This window comes from Dendrobates tinctorius, unplaced genomic scaffold, assembly GCF_039654945.1.
Source record: "Dendrobates tinctorius isolate UK_male_01 unplaced genomic scaffold, ASM3965494v1 ptg000058l, whole genome shotgun sequence".
Classification (NCBI taxonomy): Eukaryota; Metazoa; Chordata; class Amphibia; order Anura; family Dendrobatidae; genus Dendrobates; species Dendrobates tinctorius.
In genome coordinates this window covers 15,267,986-15,295,230 of record NW_027361726.1, presented here as the reverse complement: position 1 = coordinate 15,295,230, position 27,245 = coordinate 15,267,986, and the positions used below count along the sequence as shown (strand labels likewise).

The 27,245-nt window shown below is 45.7% G+C and overlaps 1 long non-coding RNA gene across 1 annotated transcript in view; it reads right to left on the bottom strand.

The window, feature by feature from the left end:
• LOC141092223 (uncharacterized) overlaps positions 1 to 27,245 on the bottom strand; it is a 595,377-nt gene that overhangs the window by 566,744 nt on the left and 1,388 nt on the right. The window lies entirely within an intron of this gene.

Sequence of the window (27,245 nt, the reverse complement as noted above, 5' to 3'; positions counted from 1 at the left end):
AAAACATTTTGGAAGTATGTTCTCTGGTCAGATGAGACAAAAGTAGAGCTTTTTGGGCAAAGGCATCAACATAGAGTTTACAGGAGAAAAAAGAGGCATTCAAAGAAAAGAACACGGTCCCTACAGTCAAACATGGCGGAGGTTCCCTGATGTTTTGGGGTTGCTTTGCTGCCTCTGGCACTGAACTGCTTGACCGTGTGCATGGCATTATGAAGTCTGAAGACTATGAGCAATGTTCAGATTTAGTGTTAGGGACTCACAATATCTGGGGACGCTTGACGTTGGGTTGTGAGCTTATCTACTTTGGCCAAAATAGTAACTAATACCCCATATCTATTTATCTATTTATCTTTTTGCACTTTTTATCATTTTTGCAGGATGCAGCTAGAGCCTTTCAGGTTGGCTTGGTTTTTTTCTGTGTGATGCATATGTACGGTGCTGAGCGGCCCGCCTGCTAATACTATGGGCGCAATTAATAGGCTGCTCGGGCACTTTGCATCGCACTTATCTGTGTGACTTATATCTCATACAAGCCTTATTCATGTGCATTTTTTTACTAGGCAGCCAGACCATGAGGGGTTACTGGCTGTTCTCACCAGTGGAATGCACCTGTGCTGCCCCAGCCTTTATCAATGGGGCTCTGCTGCATCCTGCCAGTGCATCAGTCAGGGATTTGGTGAGTTACCTTTCAAATGTGGGTTTTTTTGAATTTTTAAAATTTTTTCTTTCTTATGAGCAAAGTCAGAAGACTACCAACAAATTTTGCAGCATAATGTAGGGCCCAGTGTGAGAAAGCTGGGTCTCCCTCAGAGGTCATGGGTCTTCCAGCAGGACAATGACCCAAAACACACTTCAAAAAGCACTAGAAAATGGTTTGAGAGAAAGCACTGGAGACTTCTAACGTGACCAGCAATGAGTCCAGACCTGAAACCTATAGAACACCTGTGGAGAGATCTAAAAATGGCAGTTTGGAGAAGGCACCCTTCAAATATCAGGGACCTGGAGCAGTTTGCCAAAGAAGAATGGTCTAAAATTCCAGCAGAGCATTGTAAGAAACTCATTGATGGTTACCGGAAGTGGTTGGTCTCAGTTATTGTGGCTAAAGGTTGTGCAACCAAGTATTAGGCTGAGGGTGCCAATACTTTTGTCTGGCCCATTTTTGGAGTTTGAAATGATCAATGTTTTGCATTTGTGTTTGCAATCATTTTCAGGAAGAAACTGAGTATTATCTGACAGAATTGCTGGGGTGTCAATACTTTTGGCTACAACTGTATGTATATAATATATAGTATACATATGCTATCTTTTCATAAACAAACAGTATGTTAAACATTGCAAAGATTTACAATACAATGAAAATATGGAGGACCTAATTACATCTTTATTTAATGATGACATGATGAACTGCAACCAGCTTGTGATTGTTCACTTTAATTGTTAACTTTAACAGTGTTAAAGTTAACTCTACCCAGAGTCCCAGACCCTGGCCTAACGTAAACACCCAGTCCAGACCCAAACACCGAGTCCAGACCCAGTCTAAAGTAATTTATGCTAGCCTTACGCTGCACCACAGTGTCACTGGTTTGCTTGCAGCAGTATAGATCACACCACGCCTCCACGCCCGCACGTTTTAGCACAGAGTTGGAGGCGTGGTGTGATGTATACTGCTGCAAGCAGACGTCACCAACGGCATCTACGCAGCCCTCTCTCAGACCACACCCCCCCTCCAGCCTCGACCAGTCAGCGCCGCAGGTCTGGTGTGTGGAGGCAATGTTTCTGTGCCGCTCTCAGGAGGTCGGGGTCCGCTCCGCTCACCGCCGTGTCTGCCGGGACTCCTCTGCTTTCTGCTTTCCTCATGAATGACTCATGAGGAAAGCATTAACCGGAGAAGTCCCAGACCCCTCCGCGGGCCAGTCACAGGCAGCGGGCGGGCACCCTTGCGCAGGTCTGGCATAGAAGGTACTGAGAGTTAAGTGACCAGGAAAAGGATTATTTTTATGTGTACAAGAGAGGAAAAAGTGTTTTCAGTGGAATTCTAATCTGTGCCATCTGTGAGGCACCCCGCTTTCCCCCACCCCGGGAGAAGGCACCACAAGTTTAAGCATGCCTTCCTTGACTGCAGAAAAGGGGAAAGAGTCTTCTCCCCCCTCCCTCTCCACTCTTCCCTCTCTCCCCTCTCTTTCTCTTCCCTCCTCCAATCTCTCTCTCCTCCCTCCATCTCCACTCCTCCCTTTCTCCCCTCTCTACCTTCTCCACCCTCGCCCACCTCTCATCCTCCCTCACCCCCTTGTCCTCTCTCTCTCCTCCTCTTCTGTCTCCTTACTCCTATCCTCCCCCATTTCTTTTTACTCTTCCTCATCTTTCCAATCTATCCTCCACATAACACTACAGGTGCCCCCCCCCATACAACAGCTAGCAGAAGGGAGGTGTGAGTCATCAGCGTCTGCAGCTGCTGGGTCTGACAATGAGGATCCTAAGTGCCAGGCAGAGCTGCAGCCTCAGAGGGGTGGAGCACCCACTCACAAAAAGGCAAACACACAATGTCACAGTTTCTCCTCTGATGAATATGAAGAGGGGACATCATACATGCTGCCCGGTACTAGGGGAAGAAACCCACAGACACTAAGTAGCCAGGGGCAGATAGAGCCAGAACTCTTACACTATGTGCCCTTCACCCCGAGTCAGTTGTGCAAAGCTCATTGATCAGCTCAGAGAGTGGGCCAAAGCCAGACAAGCACTCAGCCTACATAACATGAGCCAGGCCGAGACAGAGTCTGTAGACATGTTTCATGGCAGAGTGATGCAAGTATTCCAAGTTTTAGGCTTTACTATTCATGATCAGATACACAGGCAAATGTTGGCACAGGCCTTTGTGCATGGACTAAGAGAATGAATCAAGAAGCTGCTGATAGTGGCCAGGCCTGAGTAAAGGTCAATAGCAGTAGATGCCCTGCTCGCAGTAGCCAGAAGAATTGAGTCCCACCCAGGAGTGCGGGAGACAGCCCCTCCTATGGTGGCCACCGATGTGGGAGAGCACCCACCCCGCAGGGACGGGAGACCCATCAGGTGTTACAACTGTGGCAACCTTGGCCATTTCCAGAACCAGTGCACAGCACCCTGGCAACCCAGGATGTCACGCAGAGGAATAGGCCAAAAAAGAAACACAGGAAACAGTGAAGAACCCTGTCCATAGGACAGAGGCAAGCCAGGTCCGCAAGACATCACGCTCCTGACATGTAAAACCCTATCAGCGGACCCAATACCTCAAATCACCGGGGGTTGTCATATCTTTCCTTGAGGACACTGGTGCAGTCAGAATGTGATGAGGCATGTGGAACTCCCCGACCCCACCTGCCTATCAGAACACTCTGTGTCTTGTGTGGGGATTGAAGGTCAAGTCAGACATTCCCAGCTTACAAGCCCCTGAGCGTGTGGACACATCCAGGACACTCCATCCTGTTCCAGTTTATGGTGGAGACCTGCCCACCCCACCTGATGAGAGCAGACCTACTGCAGGAACTGAAGGTGACCAAAGTTTTCAATGAAGATGTGACCATGACATTCTCTCCACCCATGACCCAAGAAGAATCAATTATGCTGGTGGCCCTAAAAGAGCCTCGAACAACCCGTGCAAGCCTACCCAAGGAGATGCTGGACATAGTACCCAATAGCCTGTGGTCCAAGGGAGACTTCAAGTTGCACCAGTGCGGGTGTCACTCAAGTCTGGAACCCTGTACCCTCACAAGGCCCAGCATCCCCTGTCCACCAACCAGAGTCAAACTGTCTCTGACCAACTGGAGGTCTGAGTGGAATCGCTGTTCAACAAACCAGCCTATGAACTCTCAACCCAAAGGGACCATACCCGCTTTGTGAAATGGCTGCACTGCTTCCGGCTCCAGCGCCAGAGGATCATCTTGGACAAGATTCTGAAGGTGCTCCCTGAAGTTTATCCAGGCCCTGGACCAGAAGACAGCTACTCAGCTCCTCAAACTGGTTAACAAATGCTGACCTGAGATCAAGCTGGGTGAAAGGAACAGCTGCTGGCTGGTAAAGAAGACGTCCCAGCAAAAAGACCCCCTGTGATCAGAGCAGGGGTTACCACAATGACCGCCTTGGTGGAGAGCAAGAAAGCTCAGCTGGATGGCATCTCTGATGAAGAGGACCCCAGTAAATGGCTTGTTTCCCTGCCGGCTCTGTGCCAGAAGATGGTAGTCCCTCATGGCATTGTGAAGAGCAAGGCCAGATTGAGCCGCCTCGTCCATAGGAATCATCATGCAGTCCCAGCTTTTCCCGATCAGGAGGAAGACTGTGAAAGGAGAACCAGCCAGGTTCAGAATGGTACATGACCTGAGGGCTGTGAACGAAGCAACCATGTTTGAAACCGCAGTTGTGCCAGATCTGCACACTCTGCTGTCAAGCGTGCCAGCCACAGCACCAGTGCTCACGGTGATGGATCTGTCCAATGCTTCCTTCAATGTTCCCCCTTCACCTGGATGACCAGTTCCTGAAAACGCACAAGGGGGTGCAGAACACATGGACAGTGATGCCCAAGAGAGCCCGGAACAGCCTTTCACAGCCCACCAAAGCATTGTCCTCCATCCTCGTCAACTGGATTGCAGAACATGCATAAGTCATCAACACCTCTACCTCCACAGCCCTTTCCTTGTTTCCTCTACTCTACCTGGCGGAGCAGCAACGCAAGTTCTGGAAAAACAGTCCAGTGGTGTCAAAAGCAAGTTACGTTCCTGAAGACACCGTATTGCCCGCCAGACAAAACGCTTGACAGATGACCAGAAGACCGCTGAGGAGAAGATGGCTCCCTCAACAACTCCGAAGATGCAGGCCTTCCTTGGTCTAGTTTCGTACTGCAGAACTTGGATCCCTGGTGCTCCAGTCTTAATGCAGCCTCTGTGCGATTGCATCAATGCAACCCTGTTCCTCCTGTTGTTTGCAGCCTTCATCTCGTACAGTAAACTGAAAGACTCCATAGTCTCCGCGACAGCTCCAGGCCTCCCTGACTACTTGAAGCCATTCCGTCTTTACTGAATGGGAAACGAAGGTTATGCTACTGGCGTCTTAAAACAGACCCACAGAGGAAAAAACAGAGGCCTCTAGACTACCTCTCAGCCGGCCTGGATCCAGTTGCAAGGGGGGGGGCCCTCCTGCATGAAAACAATATTTGCAGCACATGCCCTCCTGGACAAGGCTGCAGATGTCATTCTTGGACAACCACTGGAGATTCTCTCTCCACCACTCTTCAGAGCTCTCAGCCGTTGCCTGACTCTACTCCCACTCCCAAGGGGGATGCGGATACGGACTCTTCAGAGAAAAAGGCCCACCAGATTGCGAAGGGCAAAACTGCAAACATCTATACCGATTCCAGGTACTCGCATGGCATAGCACACGACTTCGGACCCATCTGGGCTGCAAGAGACTTCATCATAGCAAGCGGGTCAACCGTGAAGCATCATGGAGCCATCAGGGACCTGCTAGACATTCTTCAACTTCTAAAAGTGGTGGCAGTGTTAAAGGTCAAGGCACATGGAAAACTGAACACAGTAGAGACACGGGGCATCAACATGGCGAACGTGGCAGCGAAAGAAGCAGCCAGAGGAAGACAATATGGAAAAATGGGAGAGGTCGTAGAGCCGGATGGCTACTACATGACGACTGAAGACAAGAAAACCTGACAAAATGACATCCTGGGACCTGTACAAGAAGTAACAGGTCCAAACTCCAAAGGAGGAGAAGGAAAGCTGGATGCTGAAGGGCAAAAGCACTGGACTCCAAAAAACCTGTCTACCTCAAAGCAAAGCCTGTCTACCTCAAATGTCTACCTCAAATGTCTACCTCAAACATCTACCTCAAGGCAGACCCAGTCTACCTCAAAGTATGTACCCTATGGTGGTTCAATGGGCACATGACCCCCACACGGGTTGAAGACACAGATGAATGATCTGATTGAACTCCCACCTTAGCAGCAGCTGTTTGGCCTCCGACAAACGCAATATTGGGCGAGTGGAAAAAGTTCTCCCACACCATCTGGCCTGAAGCTTTCCCAGTAAGGAACCAGTTGGTGAATACTAATGCAAAGAAGCTACTCTCAAAAATAGTGTGTAGATATGGAGTTCCAGAAGTGACAGCAAGTGATCAGGGACCCATATTCACAGCAAACCTGACACAAGAGATCTGATCAGCAGTAGGTTCAGACTTAGGCCTACACACTTCCCACCAACCCGCACCATAGACTAGGTGGGACACTTAAGAGCAGCATGCTAAAAAAAATGCCCAAGAGACAGACAAACCATGGCATTAGACACTCCCATAGGCTCAGAAAAAGCTGTCACCAATATGAAATTTTATTTGGGTCTAAATTCAGGTTAGGGGTATTCTTCCCAGCAGTTGACTATGCAATGTGATACTTTGTCTGCTTGTGTAATTGAATTTATCAAGAATCTTGCTAATGTCCATTCTGGAGTTTTCTCTTCATTGCCAGATCCAGATTTGGTGCCTGGTATGCAAGCCCTGAAGTCAGGAGACTGAGTGTTGGTGGGAAAAGTTCCTGCTACATCATTCAATTCATGAGCAAGAAGCTCATTTTCCTGAAAATCTTCCTCATCAGTTGCCTCATCAGGGTCAGGGGGCACAATCACTACTTCAACATCAGAAACTTCCTCTTCTTGGTCATCTAATTCCTCAAGATAACCTAGTATTTCATCAACAGTAAGCCCTTTTTTCTATCGATATGCCATGTTCTTACTGCTGATACAACAAAAACAAAAATTAGTATAGTAACATTTAGAAAACTATAGATAAATATGTATGTTATTATTTTAAATATATATATATATATATTTATTTATATATATTGTGATAAAACTCTCCGGGATCGCCTTTGCTGGGGTCAAAGGTCACATGCGTTCAGCATGAAACTCAGGCGCAGAGCTGGGATTCGTGTATAACTGACCCTGGGTCAGGTTTATTAACGGTGAAAGCAATGCAAAAGGAAATAAAACATAAAACAAATCCTTGCCTGTCCGGCACTAACTAAACAATGGACAACCTAACTACCAACTGGCGGGCTTCTTCCGTCCAGCCAAACCACAGTTGCAGTGGGCACTGCTTCCACTCACGTGTGTCTCTCACACAGACAGGCTCTCTGTGTTCCCAGGCTGAGACACTCACACAACCACCTGGCATCCTTTTATATCCACCTCCCATTATTCATTAGCAAGCAGGTGCGATACTGACCAGACTAGGCCACATAGGAAAGGAATCTGGGCGAGATATACCTGCCCTCATCCACTATTCCCACATGATTCTCACTATATATATATATAAATATATTTCACATTTCACTATCCATTCATAAAACAAGCTAAATAAACAATTGTGATGAAAAACATAAAATACCAACCTTATATACTGTGATGTGATCGAAAACAATGTCTGACAAGCCAGCAAGTTACAGGGTCTGTTCTCCTGAGTGTCTCCAGTACAGCTGAGATATCAGGTTTCACAAAGCATATATAGTCAGAAAGGTACTGGGGAAGTGGGGTGGAGGGGTGAGGGATTTCCAAACTCTCTGGTAAGGAGGAAGAAATGAAACTAAAAGACCTCTGCCTGCCATATCAGTTGTAAATAATTTAGGGTTATGTATAAAAACTAGTGAATCAAACAAAAATTTCCATGTAAAAAAAAACATCGAAAATAGATAGTGCATTCTGCCAATGTCTCAAAAATGGGACGGCAATTTCTTCACTTGAATATAACTCTGGCCTTGGTAAATCTACATCAATGCCATTGCATTATATACCTTCCTTCAAGTATAAACAATAGTTCTAATAACTTTGTGATCACAGAACTGTGATTTTAAATAATAATTTCAGCTTATGATCCTAATTTTGAAAAAACCTTGAAAATAGGTGCTCTCTTGGTGGAAGAATATTCAATTAAAAATGACAATGACATGATTTCCTGTTTTGAAAACATTCATTTTACAAACACAACACAAAAAATTGGACCTAATTATAAAATCTTAGTTGCTAGAAGCAAAAGATTAGGTGTCCCAAAGAAAGGACATTGGTAGACAATGGGTTGTTTATTTTTGTGGTTCCAAGCCCATCTGATCCTTCCTTGTTTTACCAGTTGGACTTAACCTGATGTATTTTGACCTGAATTGCCACTTGTCTTACTATGCTTCATATCAGTCCACAGTATCACCAGACGTTTTTTGCATGCGTTACTATTGCGCATGATGCACTGCGCACAAAAGCGCTAATGTGAAACCAGCCTTAGAGAAAGGCATTGCAGTGATTGGCTTGCTTTGTGTGGCATCACAGTGGCTATAAAAGCCCTGTACTCCGACCGCCATCTTACTTCTGCCGATCTTAGCATAGGGAGAGGTGCTGCTGCTCGTTCTCAATAGGGAGAGTGTTTAGGCAGGAAAGAAAAATAAAATCTGTGCTTCTGCAGATAGCGATTTTGACTGTACAGTTAGTGTGACAGGGGAGGATTTTTTTGTGTGCAGCAGTGCTGGTAGTTATTAGGCTGCCTTATAAGGCTACCTGATAGCTGCATTGCTGTGTGCACACTGCTGTACAGACTGCTTTTTTCAAAGCAAAAATACTCTTATTCCTTTTTTCTGCAAAGTTACCGAGCGTTCATTTTTTCACACACCGTATAGAGGTGTACGCTCCTCACACACTACTGTGTACCAGCTGGTATCACGGACAAATACATGCTATATGTGTGTGACTCTTTAACAAAATAGACAGAGATTTAACTTTTTCCATACATACACCGTATAGAGCTGTCCGCTTCTCAAACAGTATCACATATCTGCTGTTTGGATTACGGTCACATTTATACAGAGACAGTGTGTGTGTGTGACTCTGGAAAAAATAGACAGAGATTTAAAATTTTCCATACATACACCGTATAGAGCTGTCCACTTCTCAAATAGTATTGTATATCTGCTGTTGGGATTACGGTCAAATCTATACAGAGACAGCATGTGTGTGTGTGATACTCCGGAAATACATATACGGACATTTCCATTTTTCCATACACCGTATAGAGCTGTCCGCTTCTCCAACAGTATCGTATATCTGCTGTTTGGATTACTGTCACATCTATACAGAGACAGCGTGTGTGTGTGAGACTCCGGAAATACATATACGGACATTTCCATTTTTCCATACACCGTATAGAGCTGTCCGCTTCTCAAACAGTATCGTATATCTGCTGTTTGGATTACTGTCACATCTATACAGAGACAGCGTGTGTGTGTGAGACTCCGGAAATACACATACGGACATTTCCATTTTTACATACACTGTATAGAGCTGTCCGCTTCTCAAACAGTATCGTATATCTGCTGTTTGGATTGCTGTCACATCTATAGAGAGACAGCGTGTGTGTGTGAGACTCCGGAAATTCATATACGGACATTTCCATTTTTCCATACACCGTATAGAGCTATCCGCTTCTCAAACAGTTTCGTATATCTGCTGTTTGGATTACTGTCACATCTATAGAGAGACAGCGTGTGTGTGAGACTCCGGAAATACATATACGGACATTTCCATTTTTCCATACACCGTATAGAGCTGTCCGCTATTCAAACAGTGTCATATATCTGCTGTTTGGATTACTGTCACATCTATACAGAGACAGCGTGTGTGCGTGAGACTCCGGAAATACATATATGGACATTTCCATTTTTCCATACACTGTGTACAGCTGTCCACTTCTCAAACAGTATCATATATCTGCTGTTTGGATTACTGTCACATCTATACAGAGACAGCGTGTGTGTGTGAAACTCCGGAAATACATATACGGACATTTCCATTTTTCCATACACTGTATAGAGCTGTCCACTTCTCAAACCGTATTTTATATCTGCTGTTTGGATTACTGTCACATTTATACAGAGACAGCGTGTGTGTGTGACTCCGGAAATTCATATATGGTGATTTCCATTTTTCCATACACCGTATAGAGCTGTCCACTTCTCAAACAGTATCGTATATCTGCTGTTTGGATTACTGTCACTTCTATACAGAGACAGCGTGTGTGTGTGTGAGACTCCGGAAATACATATACAGACATTTCTATTTTTCCATACACCATATAGAGCTGTCCGCTTCTCAAACAGTATCGTATATCTGCTGTTCGGATTACGGGCAAATCTATACAGAGACAGCGTGTGTGTGAGTCCGTAAATACATATACGGACATTTCCATTTTTCCATACACTGTATAGAGCTGTCCGCTTCTCAAACAGTATCGTATATCTGCTGTTTGGATTACTGTCACATCTATACAGAGACAGCGTGTGTGTGTAAGACTACGGAAATACATATACGGACATTTCCATTTTTCCATACACCGTATAGTGCTGTCCACTTCTCAAACAGTATCGTATAGCTGCTGTTTGGATCATGGTCAAATCTATACAGAGACAGCGTGTGCGTGTGAGTGAGTCCGTAAATACATATATGGACATTTCCATTTTTCCATACACTGTATAGAGCTGTCCGCGTCTGATACCGAACCATATATCTGCTGGTTGTATTAGGGTCAAATACATACTGGCAGAGCATCTGTGTGTGACTCCGGAAGCAAATATATGGAGATTGACATTTTCCCCAAAAATGTATACAGCTGTACACTTTTGATACAGTACTGTATATCTGCTGGTTGAATTACGGTCAAATACATACTGGGAGAGCGTCTGTGACTATGGAAATATATACGGAGATTTTAATTTTTCCATACACCTTATACAGGTGTACGCTCCTCATACAGTACCATATCTCTGCTGGTATTTTTGGTACATTTTCCCAAATATGAGGAAGTACGGTGGAAGAGGCCGCGTACGTGGGCAGGGGGGTGCAGCTGGTACTGATGGTGGTAGTGGTGCATCTGCTGGTAGTGCCAAAAGCACAATAGCAGCTAAGGCAGGAAGTTTTGAGCCTGCGTCATCGTCTGGCACAAGAAGGTCTTTAAGGTTCCCTTTTCTTGGAGTAGGTAAACCACTTTTAAAGCCAGAGCATCAGGAACAGGTTTTGGCTTACATTGCCGAAACAGCCTCCAGCTCTATTGCCTCCTCTTCTGAAGTTTCAAAAACTGCATACACTGAGTCAGCAGTGCAGGCTTCTGGTCAGGAACAATTCCTTTCCTTGTGTCCTTCACCCACACCAAAAGTGAAGGATGCGGCAGGCCACACCAGATTACTCCATGGAGCTCTTTTCACATACCATTCCTGGGTTATCCAGTCAAAGCCTTAATTCCCCTGTTCAAGATGAATCTGACATGGAGTGCACTGATGTACAGCCACTGCTAGATGATTCTGCTGGTACATTGACCCAGAGCAATACATTTCTCTCACAGTCTACTGAGCTACAATCAGACCCTGATGAAACTCAGGTGCCCCTTCTCGCATACTATACCACCTTACACGGTGACACAGAGGAAGGTGCAGATGAAATTGAAGAGGAGGTGATGGATTACCCAGTTGTTGACCCGGATTGGCATCCATAGGGAGAAGAGGGTGGCGCTGGCAATAGCTCAGAAGAGTAGATGGATCCGCAGCAGGCATCGACATCGCAGCAGCGGTTATCTGGCAGGCCTGCAGCTGTACCAAAACTTGTTAAAAAAAAACAAAAGAGTTGCAGGACAGCTTGGCCAGATGGTCAAATTAGCACACAGTGCAAGCCCTGAAAATTTATACCATAGTAGGAAGAGTGCAGTGTGGCACTTTTTTGACCAAAATCCTATTGATGAGGCAAAGGTTATCTGTAAGAAGTACGGAAGGACCTTTAATCGAGGTAAAAATCTCTGAAATTTGAATACCAGTTGCATGCTTAGACATTTAACCACCATGCACTTGCAAGCGTAGACGGACTACAAAACTTCAGGTAGTACATATGCACCTGCTCCGACTGAAGGTAGCCAGCAACGCTCCATCGCTTCCCCACTGAAAGCCCACCAGTAAGCACACCACCAGCAAGAAATGTTGAGGTGTCGTCTCAAGGCCAAAGCAGTGAGGGAATCACAATGTTTTTGCAACGAAAGACTGAATCTAGGTCATCACCACCACCACCATCACTAACCCCTTCTCAGTCCGTCAGGTCCACCACTAGTTCCCCCATATGCAGCTCTCATGTCCAGCTCACCCTACCAGACACTCTGAGTAGGACAAGAAAGTACTCATCCTCTCATCCGCGTACACTGGCTTTGAACACCAACATTGCCAAACTGATCTCATTAGAGATGATACCCTTCCGTTTGGTTGAAAGTGAAGCATTCCAAGAGCTCATGGCCTATGCTGTCCCACGCTATGACCTACTCAGTCGGCACTTCTTTTCTCGAAAAGCTATCCCTGCCCTCCACCTGCATGTGAAAGACCGCATTGTCTATGTACTCAAACAATCAGTGAGTGGAAAGGTGCACCTCACAACAGATGCATGGGCCAGTAGGCATGGCCAGGGCCGTTACATGTCCATCACTGTGCACTGGGTTAATGTGGTGGATGCAGGCTCCACAGGGGACAGCGGCGGTGGAACAGTGATGCCTAGCCTACGGTATAGGAAACAGTTGGCTGTAGGCATTCGACCCTCCTCCTACTCCTCCTCCAGAAGTGAAAGCTCGTCGACAGACCGCAGTCGCACGAGCACTCCATCCGCAGCTGCCAGTGTTGCACACCATGTGTCCCACTATCGAACAGCTACTGGTAAGCGGCAGCAGGCTGTTATAAAGATGATGTCTTTGGGCGACAACAGACACACCGCGGAGGTACTGGCCGACTACTTGCAGCGACAAACTGAGTCATGGCTGGGCAGTCTACATCTTGAGCCAGGCAAGGTAGTCAGTGATAACGGACAGAATTTTGTGGCAGCCAAAGCCCTTGCAAAAGTCAGACACATACCTTGCCTGGCTCACACTTTGAACCTGGTGGTGCAGTGCTTTCTAAATAATTATCCGGAGTTAACAGCCCTGCTCCATAAGGTGCAAAGACTGTGCTCGCACATCCGTTGCTCGCCCGTACGCTCCAGTTGTATGCAGAAGCTGCAGCGATCATTCCACCTCCCCAAGCACCGCCTAATCATAGACGTTGCAACAAGGTGGAACTCCACCATGCACATGGTTAAGAGGCTGTGCGAACAGAGGCAGGCTGTGATGCATTTGTGGGAAGATACGCGGGCAGGCAGTTTGAGGGCAGACATGGAGTTGTCGGGTGTGCAGTGGTCAAAGCTGAAAGACCTCTGTAAAGTCCTTCAGTGTTTTGAGGAGTGCACACGGCTGGTAAGTGCAGACGACGCCATCATAAGCAGGAGGACCCTAATAATTTCACCAGACTGATAGGTACCTTTGATGACCAGTCTAAAAAAGTTCGTGACATACTTACACAGCATTGGGGGATCTTGAGCACGGACCAAGATATATGTGGTTTTATCACTCCTAAACCTTCAATCACATATAGGAAGGGGAGGTTGATTAAAGACCAGGTGGTGAAGAGCCACTTAGAACCATGTAAAAAAGAGGGTACATGGCTGCAGAATAGAGCTGTAGGCACATTGCAGCTTTTGTAAATTTGCTCATCCTTCACAAACATTTTGTAGTGCAAATACTAAAAGGTCGTACAATATGAAAACATTTGCTAACTGCAAAACGACGAGAGTTGTATATCTATGTACCCGTTCTTGCCCCTTTGACTATGTAGGTAAAACGAAACGTGAGCTGAGTTCGTATAGGTGAACACTTGGGAGACATCAGACACTGTAGGGACACCACTCTGGCACAGCATGTCAACTTGGTGCATATATGAGACTCCGGAAATATATAGGGAGATTTACATTTTCACTTATACTATATACACCTGGTATCTGCTGACACAGTACATTAGTTCTAAATTTTTTAGCACAGTATAATCCGTACTGAGTGGCCTTGTGTACTTTACCCATTCAATATATACCGAGATAAAAATTTTACCCTATACTATATACACCTCCTATCTTGTGAAACAGTACCTTTGTTAGACATTTTGTATTACGGTCAAACCCATACTGGATGAGCGTCTGAGGGTGACTACGGAAATATATACGGAGATTTAAATTGTACCCTACAATATATATACTTGCTATATTCTTATCCAGTACCTTTTTTAAACATTTTGTATTATGGTCAAATCCAGACTGAGTGAGTGTGAGGGTGAATCCGGAAATATATACCGAGATTTAAATTTAGCCCAAGACTATATACAGTACATCTGGATGCTTCTGATACAGTACCATTTTTTGCTATTTAGATTCTGGTGTAATCCAAACTCAGCCTGTGAACGTCTGTCTGTTACTCCGGAAATATATTTGGAGATTTAAGATGACCACAACACTATATACAGCTGTACGCTTGTGATACATTACCCATTTACTGCTTTTTATATTCTGGTCTAATGCATACAGAGCCAGTGAGAGTCTGTTTCTGACTATGGAAATGTATATGGAGATTTACAATGACCCCTACAATGTATACAGCTGTACGCTTCTGATCCATTACCCTTTCACTGCTTTTTATATTATGGTGTAATCCATACTGAGCCTGAGAGCATCTGTGCTTACTGAAATATATACGGAGATTTAGAATGTTTAAACTATACTATATACACCGGGTATCTGGTGTTACTGTACCCTTTCTCAACTTTCTATATTCTTGACGAATCCATACTGGGCCTGAGAGCGTCTGTGTCTGCCTCCAGAAATATATACAGAGATTTAGAATGTTTAAACTAAACTATATATACACCTGGTATCTGGTATTACTGTACCTTTTCTCAACTTTCTATATTCTTGTCGAATCCATACTGGGCCTGAGAGCGTCTGTATCTGCCTCCTTAAGTATATACGGAGATTTAGAATGTTTAAACTATGCTATATATACCTGGTATGTAGTGTTACTGTACCCTTTCTCAACTTTCTATATTCTTGTCGAATCCATACTGGGCCTGAGAGCGGCTGTGTCTGCCTTCTGAAATATATACAGAGATTTAGAATGTTTCAACTATACTATATATACCTTGTATCTGGTGATAGTGTACCCTTTTACAAATTTTTATCTTATTGTCTAATCCATACTGAGCCTGTGAGCGTCTGTGTCTGACTCATGAAATGCATACTGAGGTTTACAATTATCCATAGACTGTATACAGCTGTACGCTTCTGATACAGTACCATATATCTGCCAATATTTTGCTTTTTTTAACAAAAATTAGGAAGTATGGTGGAAGAGGCCGTGGACGTGGGCGTGGAGGCCAGCTGGTAGTGCCAAAAGCACAATAGCAGCTAAGGCAGGAGCTGTTGAGACTGCGGCATGGTCTGGCTCCAGAAGGCCTGGAAGGCTCCCTTTTCTGGGAGTAGGTAAACCGTTTTTAAAGCCAGAGCATCAGGAACTGGTTTTGGCTTACATTGCCGAAACAGCATCCAGCTCTATCGCCTCCTCTTCTGAAGTTTCCAAAAATGCATGCACTGAGTCGTCAGTGCAGGCTTATGGTCAGGAGCAACCCCTTTCCTTGTGTCCTTCACCCCCACCAAAAGTGAAGGATGCAGCAGCCCACACTTCAGATTACTCCATGGAGCTCTTTTCACATACCATGCCTGGGTTATCAAGTCAAATCCTATATTCCCCAGTCCAACATGAATCAGAGATGGAGTGCACTGATGCACAGCCACTGCTAGATGATTCTGCTGGTACATTCACCCACAGCACTACATTCCCCTCGCACTCTACAGAGCCATAATCTGACCCTGATGAAACTCAGGTGCCCCTTCCTGCATACTATACCACCTTACACAGTGACACAGAAGAAGGTGCTGATGAAAGTGCCAGTTCCCTGAGCAGGTGGGGGGGCATACTCGTGGGCGATGGCACTGGCACAGGGCCCCTCATAGTACGCAAAAGTGTCTCTGCCGGTGGGAGGGCCCACTCGCCGTCAGAGACACCGACGTACTATGAAGGGCTCTGTACCAGTGCCGTCGCTTACGAGTGGGCCCCCCTGCTTGCTCAGGGCCACAGAGCCTGCAATACTGACGTCTTCCGCGTTTCCTGACAGCGACATTCAGGTCAGGGAGTGCGATGACATCACATCTTTATGCCCTCTGCCTAAACAGTCAAAGTGCAGAGAGCTGGAAGATGGTGATGCTGAGGAGTCCAGAGGAGAGCAGTGCCCAGCGAGGAGAGGTATGTTGTGAGTTCATTTTCCCCTTCACCATTGAGGTCTGATGAACTCCCTCTTCTGGTGAAGGAAGGTAGTGAGGCTGATTACCAAGCATCTGTGCAGGATGATGATGACTGGGTGACTGGAATTGCTGACAGGATATAAGGCAGCCGACGCCCTTCTGCCTTGCTGGTGATTTCTCTGAGGGATTCTTGGAGACCAGTCTGATTCCTGCTCCTCAAAAGCTAAGTTTTCTTCTCTGCTTTTTGCATTTGTGTTTTGGTTTTGTTTTGCCTTTTTTTTCTGGATTTCTGCCATTCCCTGCTGGGGTGAGCTGAATTCCTTTTTGCTCTGTCTTCAGAAAATACCTGAGTACTGATATAGTCTTTTTGAAGCCTAGCATCTTCAGGGCTTTTTTCCCTATCAGTCTGTTGGCTTTTGTTTTGATAGGGTTTTGGGCGGATTGCAGACAGCAGCTATTCTATCCTGTCCTATTTAGTTAGCTTGGGCCCCATCATTTGCTCAGCCTATCTTTCTATCTGTGTGAGTGTTTTTTCATCTTGCTTCACCGTCATTATATGTTGGGGGCTGCCTATAGCTTTGGGGTCTGCTCTGGGGCAGTTTAGATTTCCCTTTCTGTCTTTAGGCTATTTAGTTCTCCGGCTGTGATCGAGGGGTCTAGGGCTCCGTAGGAACCCCCCACGGCTACTGCTAGTTGTTGTTGATAGGTTCAGGGGTCTGCAATCCGATAGCTGCCAACTTCTCTGGTTTTCAGGACTTAGCTAGTATTTCTGTTTTTGCCTCCTACGGTGATTCATTCATAACAGAGGTATTTGATTTTTTCAAAGGTTGAGAGTAATTTTTGGTGAGCATTATACACTGGAGAATGCTATATGGGGCCCATCATACACTGGAGCATCATCCATGAGGCCCATCATATACTGGAGCATTCCTAATGGGGGACATCAGACACTGGAGCAGCATATACGGGGCCCATTATACACGGGAGCATTAGAAATGGGGCCCATTATTCATGGAGCATTATTTGGGCCCATCATACACTGGAGCATCATCCATGAGGCCCATCATATACTGGAGCATTCTAAATGGGGCAGATCAGACACTGGAGCAGCATCTATGGGGCCCATTATACAATGGAGCATTAGAAATGGGGCCCATTATATATGGAGAATTATTTGGGACCAGAAGACACTGCAGCATCATCCATATGGCCCATCATACACTGGAGCATTCCAAATGGGGGACATCAGACAATGGAGCAGCATTTATGGGGCCCATTATAAACTGTAGCATTAGAAATGGGGCCCATTATATATGGAGCATTATTTGGGCCCATAAGACACTGGAGCATCATCCATGGGCCCCATCATATACTGGAGCATTCTAAATTGGGCAGATTATATATGGAGCATTATTTGGGCCCATCATACACTGGATCTTCATTCATAAGGCCCATCATATACTAGAGCATTCCAAATGGGGCAGATCAGACACTGGAGCAGCATTTATGGGGCCCATTATACACTGGAGCATTAGAAATGGGGCCCATTATATATGGAGCATTATTGGGGCCCATAAGACAATGTAGCATCATCCATGGGTCCCATCATATACTGGAGCATTATAAATAGGGCAGATTAGATATGGAGCATTATTTGGGCCCATCATACACTGGAGCATCATCCATGAGGCACATCATATACTAGAGCATTCCAAATGGGGGCCATAAGGCACTGGAGCATCATCCATGGGTCCAACATATACTGTAGCATTATGTGGAGCTCATCATATACTGTATGGAACATTATATGGGACCAATTATTCTGTATGGAGAAATAAATGGGGCTCATTATTCTGTATGGCGCACTATTTGGTGGCCATAATACTGTATGGAGTAATATATTGTCCGTTTTTTGAGCTATTGTAGAATTTAAAATAGATATCAGTCATGTCATGTAAGATGTGAAGTATTTTTCATTGTACTATACCAATATTTCTCTGCCGTATTGGAGCATCATGAATTGTGGTATGTGTTAAAGGGGCTGTTAGGCGTCAGGTTTCTGCATCTGCTCTGCAGGAATCCAGAGCCTCACATTCTGCGGTCTCCTGCTGTCTATCTACCGCAGAGGAGATTGCTTTGCAGCAGATCGCTCCAGAGACTAAGTCCCTCTGTTCTCCTACTGGGCATGCTCACGAGACGATCTCCCATTGGAGATCGGGAGTCATGTGCCCAGGTCCTGCTCCAGATCTCATTGGTCCATCTCGGAGATCTGGAAGCTTCCGGAAGGTCCCGGCTATAAAAAGTGCGCATGACCGTTCGGCCAGGCGCTAGTATAGTCTGTAGTTGCTACTGTGTGAATGATGATGGATGTATGAACCTGCGAATGACTCATTAAGATCCCCTTCCTCTGATATTACGAATGTGTCTTGCTTTGGGAGTATTGGACAAGCGCATGGCTGATTTTTTATATGTGGATAAACCAGTGTGTCCTGTATTTCACGCCTTACCCAAAATTCATAAAGGCGTGTTTCCTCCACCTTTCAGGCCCATAGTGGCCGGTATTGGAGGGGTTAATGAAAAACTCTCCGAGTGGATAGATAGAAAATTACAACCTTTGTTTCTGAAAACACCAGGTCACATTAGAGACACCAAACAACTTCTGCAGGCACTTCAGGAGGTTGCATGGGGGCCTCATCACACATGGATAACATGTGATGTTGTTGCTCTATATTCATGTATACCTCATGATTTGGCATTATCTGCTGTTTCCACCATTTTGACTGAAGAAAGTAATTTCAGTTCTGATCTTAAAAAATTTATCATTATGGCGTTACAACATCTTTTGAACACCAATTTTTTCAAATTTGACACTAAGTACTATCTTCAGGTGTGTGGCTGCCCGATGGGGTCAAAATTCTCTCCTACTCTGGCCAACTTATATATGTCCTTTTGGGAGAACAAATATATATATACTATGGATAATCCCTATTTAGACAATGTATTGTGGTGGGGGAGATACATTGATGACGTGATCCTACTGTGGTTTGATCGTTGTGATGTATCTCCCTCTCCTGGCATGCTTGAGTTTTTTAAGTATATTGGGACTAATTCTTTGAATATTAAATTCACCCACGAAATACATGGCATTTGTGCCACATATCTAGATGTTAAAATTATGGGAGATGTCAAAACGGGGAATATATATACTTCCCTATATAGAAAAGATACCAGTGGTAATGCCATATTGCATGCGGATAGTTGTCACCCGCCACATGTGATACGAAATTTACCGTTGGGTGAATTAATCCGTGCCAAAAGATCATGCTCTAATGACGCTCTTTATGAATCCGAGCGTCGTAAAATTTGCACCAGGCTATCAAAAAGAGGTTATAAGAACTGGATGTTAAATAGGGCTATTAAGAAAGTGGATAACAAAACTACGAGTAGTTTATTGCAGAATGACATGGTACATACTAATCAAAATAAAAATATTCCCACTTTTTCTACCGCTTTCAGTTCAGATTACAAGGGTGTTATTAAAATCATAAATAAACATCTTCCCTTACTGCATCAAGATCCAGTCTTATCGCAGATATTGGCTGGTGGACATAGGTGTGTTCCAAAGAGAGCTAAAAATTTGAGTCATTTTTTGTCCCCCCTCATTGTATTTGTCTGATTGCACTAAACCTACGTGGTTAAATTACTTGGGTAATTATAAGTGTGGTGAAAAATTGTGTGGTTTGTGCCGCTATATGGATATTACAGATAAATTTGTTAATTTTAGTACACAACAAACCTACAAAATTAAAACCTACATGAATTGTAACACCACACACTTAGTGTATATGGCAGAGTGCACATTGTGCAGTTTATATTACATTGGCTGTACCACACGCAGCCTGAAGAGGAGACTAAGTGAGCACATCACCGCTTCTAATCCAGAGTCTATGTCCAGTCGTAGGAATGTGTCTGGCTTGTCCAAACATTTCCTTGAAATACACAAGGGTAATTTATGCAGTCTTAAAGTTAAGGGAATAGAACGGGTATTGAAACCCCCCAGAGGGGGTGACTGGGAACATTTACTACACTGTCGGGAAGCCTTCTGGATACTTGCGCTTGATGCACGATATCCGCAAGGTTTAAATTATAGAAATGATCTTATGTATTTCTATTGAGTGCTGAGATATTTTTTTTTTTTTTTTTTAATTTTTTTTTTTTTTAATTTTTTTTTTTTAATTTTTTTTTTTTGTCATTTGAAAGTTGCTATGTATTTATGCATTTATACGTGTGTATTGCACATGTTTTTGTATATTCTATGTCTTGTCCATTACTGTTTGGATCTTTTCTTTTTTTTTCTTTCTTCTTGCAAGGGAGTGACTCCACCAGTGATTTGAGGGCTTAGTTGTCTGCCTCTTTGATTATACACATGTGCGGAGTCCCTCTGCTGATTAGGAATGTTTATAATCATTTTGTGAACTGTTTTGTTTCATGTCTCTGAGGAAGAACCTGGTGTAAGGTTCGAAACGCGTCAGGCGTGGGGGTCTGTTTTCCCCTTTATGGTTTTATCATGAAATTATGTGAATAAAGCTTATCGTGGATTTTATCAAGTCTCCAGTGCCGGATCTTCCTTCTCTCTTCATGATTACGAATGTGTACAGGGACTTAGATATGAGTCAGCGCCAGCGCGTGGCAAGCCTCAAGCCACTACAGCATCATCCACAGTGCTAGCGTCCGACATTGCGCCTGCTTCCTTGCTTTGTCGACTAGCGGCAGTGTTCTACGCCGCGCTGAAGTTGCAGCCCTCTTTGGCGTCCGCAGTAGCGACGCCACACGCACGGTAGGTCTAGACAGACTCAGCTCCTCTGTCTTGGGTCCTACTCCTGTGACCAGATACCGTGTGTGCATTTACCTGAGATCTGTGACACTAACAGGCTCAGCCTTTTGTATTTACCTCTGCTGACATCTCTGTGAGCAAACAGAGATTGCTTACCGCATTTGGGTGACGTTCAACCCGTGTGCAATATACCGCCATATTGTGCGTCTTCCATTATCTAGCAGCGGTGTAACACCTACTGCATGGTGGACCCCGAGCGGCAAACGTGTGGCGCCCCTGAGGCTCAGTTGCCACAGAGGTACTGCACCTTCTCCTAAGGTGTGGTGCCCCACAATCCAGGTAAGTTGGGAGCTCCTGACCACGCTCCAACACTCGCACCCCACACAATAGAGTAGTTCAGCATAACCACATTGCGGCTCCTTGCCTAGAGAGAGGCAGAGCACCTTTGGTGGTTCCCTGCTTGCAACACTAAACGTGCTGGGAGGTGGGTGGAGTTGAGAACACACTAAAGAGCGGGATGTTTTAGGAATTGAAGTCAGTCAGTCAGAGGGAGAGTGAGAGAGAGCAAGCCACTCGGAGAGGAGTGGGGATCCCTGGAAGAAGGGATGGAGGAAGGAGAGCTGCAGCTGCCTCAGTGACCTGAGCCAGCTGGCACGGGAAAGGAAAGGAGAAAGACGTTGAACTTAAGCCTGAGCTTCCATAAGATAGAAAGACAAGTATGGAACGTAGGAGAAAGGGAACACAAAGGACGTGGGTTAGAGGAAGAACCCTGCCTAGATGTTCTAAGCGCAAGGCCGGGCCTGGTCCCCGAGGTTGTATGGACACTAATGGTTCTGCAGCAGACACCGGTGGAGTAGTAGGCTGTAAATGCACTACTCCCATCTAAGACTTGAGGGCACAACAGCAATACGGATAGAGAGCCGGGACTTAGGAGTAGAGAGTCCCCGAAGCAGGCTACAGCTGTCTGCCGTGCAAGTAGAGTTCTTGGGAACATCTGTTAGGAGGAACTCCAGTGTAACTCAGTACTAGGAGATCTTCACACTTTAAGACGATATAGAGGAGACGTTCAGAAAAGGCAAATAAGTTGGCGGAGTGTGGAAGGGAGCATTCCATCTTGCCTGGAGGTTGACTGAGTCCCTGACCCGGAGGACACGGCACAGAAGCAGGCACTACAGACTGTGAGTAAAGCGTTGGAACTACATGCCCTGGTGTCCTCCATTCCTTCCTGCGTCCGTCCGCCTAGCACTGCTACATCCCCTGCGCCGGACACTAAACCATCTAAGTGTCTCAACATCTACACTGCCCTGGGACAACAGCCCTGCCTGTGGAGGGCTATACCACCATTGCTGCACCACACCATCTGTCCCAGAGGATCTGTCTGCAGCGTCGGCTTAACACCTCCCTTGCCGAACATCACAGGTGGCGTCATGAACTATTCATCTAACTACATTCCACCATTCACATCTCTCCCTATTACTTGGGCGCCCAGGGCCACGGTCCGGGTCACCACTGCTGTGTCACGTCCCTCCGATACCGGCCCAGTACCGGCCCGGTACCAAGTACCCCACGGCCCTGGGAGGGCGACCCAGCTGCACTTTATTATTTATTTTTATTTAGTGCATTCCGCCATTCCTAACAGGGGCCCACTGACACTCTTTCGCCCAGGGCACACGAAAACCTGGAGACAGCCCTACCTCCCCCCACAACATTAGCCAAATAACCCCTAGTTTTCAATGCGTAACTATTATTATAAAGTAAATTAAGGTTGACAAGCTTAAGTAAAAAGAACTGATGTTGTTGGCGTTGAAATGGGCACTGTAGGTGTGTTTACTGTCCTCCACTCCCTGTCGACTTTGCTTCCCCATTGACTTGCATTGGATTTCGTGTTTCAGTCAGACCCCCGACTTTTCCTGATAGTCAGCCGATTTCGTTCGACTTGACTTTTGAGAAAGTCGGGTTTCATGAAATCCGACTCGGCCCTAAAAAAGGCAAAGTCGCTCATCTCTACTGACTACAGTATAGTCATCATTTGTACATTCTTATATCAACACTATGGTGTTGTTCATCTTGGCAAACTCTTATCTCCAACCTATCCCTGTGTATTCTGGGTTCACCTCCACGAGAGATTGGGGTCTACTCACACTGCACAGTACCAAGGTAATAGGGGATTTCCTTTAGATTTCCAATTGACTCCTCTGACATAAGTCAGAAACATTGACGCCCATGTCCTTTCCTTTATATTATGGAAACTTACAGTTGACAAATGGTGTTCTGATTTAAACTGGCCAAAAGAACCCTCTTCTAACTGTTACTATGTGATACATTGTTTTCATGCGCAAGGAGAATTACCGGCGCATACACAAAACAACTGTGTTATGTAGCTGCCCAAGATTTGTGCTGTGATTCCCTCACCCTGGGACATAAGGCTATGCTGTACTCCACGTCAGGCTTTGCAGGTGGCCCAGCGTGATCACATGTGGGCATAAGCCCAGGTCTATAAACACCTGTGTTTTGGTATTAATGCTTCAGTGTTGCTAGCCTCTGGCTTTCTCTATATACCTTGACCTGAGCAGCTGCTCTCTGTGGTCTCCTGGAAGTCTCTTGCTCACCTGCCTGTGATCTCCTGACGTCTTACGCTTGCCTGCGGTTTCCTGCACTCCACCTACCTACCTGCAGACTCCTGGACATCCCTACCTGCCTGTCCTGGATGTCAAACACCTGCCTGTAGTTTGCTACATTCCGCCTGCTGTCCTGTGGTCTCCGGGACATCTACCATCTACATGCCTGTGGTCTCCTGGATTTATTCTGCCTGCCTGCGGTTTCCTGCATCCCACTTGTCTGCCTGTGGTCTTCTGGATGTCTCACCTGCCTGCAGTTTTCAGAAGCCTGCCTGTCTGCGGCCTCCTAGAAGTTTCCATCTACTTGCATGAGGTCTCCTGGATGTCTCCCACCTGCCTGTGGTTTCCTGCATTCTGCTTGCCTGCCTGAGGTTTTTTCATGTCTCCTATCTGTCTGCCTGCAGTTTCATGACAGTTCCTTCCTGCCTGAGGTTTCCTGAATCCTGCCTGCCTGCAATTTCCTGAACTCTGCCTATCTGACAGCAGTCTCCTGCATGTCTTTTGCCTTCTTGCGGTCTCCTGTAGCTTGGCTGTCTGTATCCCATGGGCCCCACATATTTGCTGCACCGACACCCATGTGCCTACCTGAACCTTGGGCTTGGAGGATCTGCCTCACCTGATGAATGTAACACTCTGCAGATGCAGCATGAATGGATGCTAATCTTGAGAGTCAAGCTCTGGTGCTAAACAGAGTACCCCAACTCTAAGAGCAAACATAAATTAGGGAAATGCACTGTATAGCTTGGTGCTGTGATAAGTTTTTGACTCTAGACCCTATAGTCGATGTATGTGGCGTTGGAGTCTGAATCGTATCCATGAACCCAGTAATGCTCCTCATGTTTAGTCTGGAGTTGTGAGCTCCCCAGAGTGCCCATTGTAGACTGACATTTTATGTTACCTAGTTTCTGCAGCGCAGGTGAATCGTCTGTCACAAAATATATATATTTTTGCAATATCATGTGACAATTGTTTGCAGTTTGTGCATTGACTTCTGAATTTCAGACTCTGAGAATGGGTCACGAGCGCATAAATAAAAGTGAACTCTCTTTTCTTATCACAAGTGGGTCCTTTGGGAGTGAGAAGCGGCAGATAAAAGCATTTACTCTCCGCTTTCATTGTGTTTTATGGCTACAAAGGAAAACCTGACAATCATACAAAATGGAATATAGATCACATCAGCGCAGCATTAAAATGTCGCTATAGATGCGCGGCAGCCACTCAATCTCTCCCTTTGTTTTATGTTGTATTTCTTCTGGGGGTTCAATGAAAAACAAATAGCCTGAAATTCCTGGAGAGAAGCATCACCAGACTGTGCATGCAGGAAGGGGGAAATTTGCAAATAATAATCCATCCTAAAGTTTAACTCCACTAATAAACACCTCGACGCGAATGACTCTAGTCACATTCAAAGCTGCATTCAAAATTTGTAATCAAGAATACGTTTCTTCCTCGTTGTCCATGATGTCACCACCACTGATTTTAGTGATGGATAGGCGGCATTCTCAGTGATGTCACCGCTGATCTCTAGTGATGGATAGGAGGCATTCTCAGTTATGTCACCGCTGATCTCTAGTGATGGATAGGAGGCATTCTCAGTCATGTGACCGCTGATCTCTAGTGATGGATAGGAGGCATTCTCAGTGATGTCACCGCTGATCTCTAGTGATGGATAGGAGGCATTCTCAGTGATGTCACCGCTGATCTCTAGTGATGGATACGAGGCATTCTCAGTGATGTCACTGCTGATCTCTAGTGATGGATACGAGGCATTCTCAGTGATGTCACTGCTGATCTCTAGTGATGGATAGGAGGCATTCTCAGTGATGTCACCGCTGATCTCCAGTGATGGATAGGAGGCATTCTCAGTGATGTCACCGCTGATCTCTAGTGATGGATAGGAGGCATTCTCAGTGATGTGACCGCTGATCTCTAGTGATGGATAGGAGGCATTCTCAGTCATGTGACCGCTGATCTCTAGTGATGGATAGGAGGCATTCTCAGTGTTGTCACCTCTGATCTCTAGTGATGGATAGGAGGCATTCTCAGTGATGTCACCGCTGATCTCTAGTGATGGATAGGAGGCATTCTCAGTGATGTCACCGCTGATCTCTAGTGATGGATAGGAGGCATTCTCAGTCATGTGACCGCTGATCTCTAGTGATGGATAGGAGGCATTCTCAGTGTTGTCACCTCTGATCTCTAGTGATGGATAGGAGGCATTCTCAGTGATGTCACCGCTGATCTCTAGTGATGGATAGGAGGCATTCTCAGTGATGTCACCGCTGATCTCTAGTGATGGATACGAGGCATTCTCAGTGATGTCACCTCTGATCTCTAGTGATGGATAGGAGGCATTCTCAGTGATGTCACTGCTGATCTCTAGTGATGGATAGGAGGCATTCTCAGTGATGTCACCGCTGATCTCTAGTGATGGATAGGAGGCATTCTCAGTGATGTCACTGCTGATCTCTAGTGATGGATAGGAGGCATTCTCAGTGATGTCACCGCTGATCTCCAGTGATGGATAGGAGGCATTCTCAGTGATAACACCGCTGATCTCTAGTGATGGATAGGAGGCATTCTCAGTGATATCACCGCTGATCTCTAGTGATGGATAGTTGGCATTCTCAGTGATGTCACCGCTGATCTCTAGTGATGGATACGAGGCATTCTCAGTGATGTCACCTCTGATCTCTAGTGATGGATAGGAGGCATTCTCAGTGATGTCACCGCTGATCTCTAGTGATGGATAGGTGGCATTCTCAGTGATGTCACCTCTGATCTCTAGTGATGGATAGGAGGCATTCTCAGTGATGTCACTGCTGATCTCTAGTGATGGATAGGAGGCATTCTCAGTGATGTCACCGCTGATCTCTAGTGATGGATAGGAGGCATTCTCAGTGATGTCACCGCTGATCTCTAGTGATGGATAGGAGGCATTCTCAGTGATGTCACTGCTGATCTCCAGTGATGGATAGGAGGCATTCTCAGTGATGTCACCGCTGATCTCTAGTGATGGATAGGAGGCATTCTCAATGATGTCACCGCTGATCTCTAGTGATGGATAGGAGGCATTCTCAGTGATGTCACCGCTGATCTCTAGTGATGGATAGGAGGCATTCTCAGTGATGTCACCGCTGATCTCTAGTGATGGATAGGAGGCCTTCTCAGTGATGTCACCGCTGATCTCTAGTGATGGATAGGAGGCATTCTCAATGATGTCACCGCTGATCTCTAGTGATGAATAGGAGGCATTCTCAATGATGTCACCGCTGATCTCTAGTGATGAATAGGAGGCATTCTCAATGATGTCACCGCTGATCTCTAGTGATGGATAGGAGGCATTCTCAGTGATGTCACCGCTGATCTCTATCTCTAACGAATACATGCGGTGGCTAAGGCTTCCATCTCCTTGCCCTGTACTTGTCTCTTGCCCCACTCTAATAACCCATATATAAGGGTTGCCCCTTCGCTTGCTGATGCATGCGCCGCTCTCAGTATCACATAATGGCTGACATCTTCTCTCACTCCACAAATAAAAGTCATCTTTTC